The sequence below is a fragment of the Halyomorpha halys genome, unplaced genomic scaffold (assembly GCF_000696795.3).
Source record: "Halyomorpha halys isolate HHAL.00 unplaced genomic scaffold, Hhal_1.1 Scaffold120.1, whole genome shotgun sequence".
NCBI lineage: Eukaryota > Metazoa > Arthropoda > Insecta > Hemiptera > Pentatomidae > Halyomorpha > Halyomorpha halys.
In genome coordinates, this window is record NW_027108251.1 from 664,553 (window position 1) to 668,610 (window position 4,058).

Sequence of the window (4,058 nt, forward strand, 5' to 3'; positions counted from 1 at the left end):
TTTTGCCTTTATTGACCGTCACCTTTATTGATGGTCTTAAAATGAAATAACAATCATTAAATTTCGATAACCCTAGGCAATAATAGGTACTATGTATCATAGCCCATTCGGCTGTTACGGCAAAAAAAAAAATAATCTGAAATGAAACAAAGGATTTAAATTCCACCATTTCTAATATTTCAAAAGCAGAAAGAGAAAATTCATAAACATTTTTTATGTTTAACATGACCAGACATTTACTGTACAAAAGCGGGACTAATTTTTCTTTCTATATATATATTTTTGTTTATATACAAATACTGATTATATTATTTGTATTTATTTATATAAATTGTTTTTATTTATTTTTTAATTTTGGTATGAACGTGATCATTGTCACTTATTATCCATTACTTATTGTCCAAGGTTGGGGTAGATTGTAATACTTATGAATAAATAAAATTTGAATTTAAAATTTTTAAGTGGGACAGCGGGGGTAGAGGAGAGATAAAAACACAAATAGTTTCATCTTTATGTATTAATTTTGTGAAACAAAAAACCTCTGTTGCCCTATATTCATCATTTGAGCCTCTTTTTCTTGGCCATTTTGGAAAGGATCGTCGCATTGAATCACTGGCAACTAAATCAACACTAATTATCGACTTAAAAATAAATTCTATAAAATATCAAATTAAGTCTTGGTAAAAATTAAACTTACAAAAATTCACCTGTTCAGGGATGTTCCGAATATCTTTAAGAATCAAAATTTATATATACTTTTTTGTTTACAGCACATAAATAATATAAAATGTTCAATTAGGTAAATTAAAATCCTTGCAGTATTCGTAAAAGCGGATTTAGGTGCCAATATTTACAAAATCTCATTTGTAAAATCTAGTGATACGTATTGTATAATAACACGTTTATCATAGCTTTTAAATTATAGATTGAAAAAAAATATATTTTGAAGAAATTAGAGCTTAATTAATAAGGTAGAGCTTGCCGAAGAATAATAGCTCTACATAGGAACATCGTCGGATGGCCTATATAACTTTTATAAAACACTTCTTCAATTATAAAAATATGAGCAGAAAAAATATGCTAGATCAGGGGACGGATAATCTGGATTCATTATAATTTAGGGATTCCTTGTTAAACGGGGTGTTTGGAGAGGTCATGGGTCATCATTAACATAATTTAACTAGAAAAACGTAACAGAAATTTAATAAAATAAAAACTTTTTTAAAAATTGTTTAAAATACATCAGCTGATAGATAACATTTATTTAATTGATAAAAAAACCATGATAAATTTCAAATCCAAGGTTTCAACATAAATTCACGTTTAACGTCCCTAGAGTTGAAAAATAACTAAGTTCAGTAAAATTGTGTGCGTATTTTGACAGCCTCAAAATTGAAAATTTGTACGAAACTGAAAAATTGTTTAAGGTATATTATAGTTACGTTGAATTTTTTTTGCAAAAATTAGTACACCGGGAGTTCACTTCATATTATCGATTTTACACTGTACCAACTTCTCTAAAACGGATCAAACGATTTCTATTAGACTCTTCATTATAATAATAGTCTTTATTTATAAACATATATACATTTATAATAGCATTATTTATATTAATCTTTACATCTAATTTTTCTTTATTATACATTCATATGAACCTTCCTTTTTTTAGGAAGTAATAAAGTGTTTAACGGGTACTTTGGTTCACTGAGAGCTCGCGACCAGTGTTCCTTCCACCTTCTTTATCTCGTCTACCCATCTTCTTCTTTGACTGCCTCGGTTCTTTTTCATATCCAAGAGGATCCACTCTGTTAGTTTCTTGGCCCAGTTTTCGTCGTTCTTCCTCATTTGATGCCTAGCCCATTGCCATTTGATCTTCTTGACGTGCCCGATTACATCCGTGACACCGGTGTATTTCCTTATTGATAGGCTGCTGAGCTTTTGGCTTCTTCTTATGCCTAGCATGCTCCTCTCCATTGCTCCTTGGCATGTTTGAATCTTTTTCTCATGGCGCTTCTTGAGAGATCATTTTTGGCATTCATAAGACATTACAGATAATATATACCTATTGAAAGATAATGTTTTTAAAGGCTGGCTGATATTGTTGTTCTACAATATCATTCGTAAGCTCCAATATTTCCGCCAAGCCATAGCTGTCCTTGTTCGAACCTCTGTTGATTAGAAGAAATCCTCTGCTCTAGATATGTGATTTCATTTACTATGCTTATTTTTGGAAGGTCTATTTTCACTTTGGTGACCTGTGAGTTTGTAATTATTTTTGTCTTCATAAGGTTCAACGATAATAGACTCTTCATATTGATGTACAATACAGTAGTCTTAGAATCTGTAAGGTCTTATCTTTTTTAAATAATTTGAGAGGGCTTAAATGTTGAATTTTCAAAAAAGCTTCTTCTATGGAGTTTATATACTGGATTCACACGTTTGCCATGTGCAGCAATCCAAGACTTACACTAACGCTAGGTAAGTGAGCAACAAACATCGGTATCCTCACGCTTTTTTCGTTCTTTTGAATGTTTTTGGCTGTTGTATTCCGGATTTACTCTATGTTGCTAATTAAAAGGTACAAAATAAAGATGGAAGAAATAAAAGGAAACGTAAATATCAACTTTGTAGGGTGAAGATGACAAAAATTCATAAAAATAGTAATACGTAACCTATAAATTCAATCTCCGTTCTATAATTTGTATCGGAAACTTTTTAATTTAATTACCAAGACATATCATGTATCCATAAATAAATACTTGTGATATGTTAAATAAAAAATAAACTGCTAAAGTTAATTAACATGATTTGATACAATCTTAATTTGTTAACAATCTTAAACAAGAGTTTGGGAAATTCTTTTAATAATTAAAACCCGAAGAGAACAAATATTCGTCTGTTGGCAGTCCTAAAACAATGCAAACAGAAAACAAACGTGTGGATGCAGCACAAACGCCCTTTGATTTCTGCCAGAAAACCGGCATCATCCAAACTAGGCCGCGGATTTGCGATTGTTTATCAAAGGTGGCACCTTTATAGTTCAAATTTCACGTATTTGAAATAATTAACCTCTCATTGTTAATAGTAATAAAAATCGCACAAATATGAACTAACAAGGAATTTGATAATTGACTAGAATAAATATTTTCATGTTTCTGTAATTCTTATGACATTAGTTATATCTTTTGGCTATTGACATAGCAATAATGGAAACAAAAAACCCTAGTAACAGTATTTTTCTACTTAACTTATAGATGGAAAAATAGTAAGGGGAAATAGTTAATTTATAATTAGTAATACTAATAGTAAAGAAGTAACAGATTTGAAACGAGCAGCGATTAATATGAACTGAAAGTAGGTTGATGATGTGTGAGGAATATCTTTGATGAGCCACAGCAATGAATTATTTTTGTACTTTACTTACATATTCCATTAATTACATATATTTTCTTACTCACTTTTTTCCATCACTTTAATTTATTTATTTGTTTATTTAAATATATATTTACTAACTAGATTTTCTCATTCATATGCATATTTCTTTATTCCTTTTGGATTATACATCTTTATATTTTATTTCTTTAATCCTGTTATTTTATGTACATATACGTTTCATTATTTTACCAATTTTTTCATAACTTCAAACTAAATGATTTTCATATTTTAAATATTTTTACTTATTAGATTTTTACATATATTTTATTTTTTGTTCTTTCCTCTATCTTAATGTTAATATTACTTTTCTCATATAGCCTTTATCTTCTTATAATACTTAGACTATACATGTCTTTCAACACTATTTATGTATCTATAATTTAATTTATTTTCTAATTATTCTGTAATTCCTTTTATTCAGTATGATTGTTGTCTTATGTTTTGTTCTTAAGATTAAATTCTGATACTAATAAATAATTTTTTACATATTGATGTTCACTTATTACTGAGCATCTTCTCCTAATTTATCTATTGAAAGATAATGTTTTTAAAGGCTGGCTGATATTGTTGTTCTACAATATCATTCGTAAGCTCCAATATTTCCGCCAAGCCATAGCTGTCCT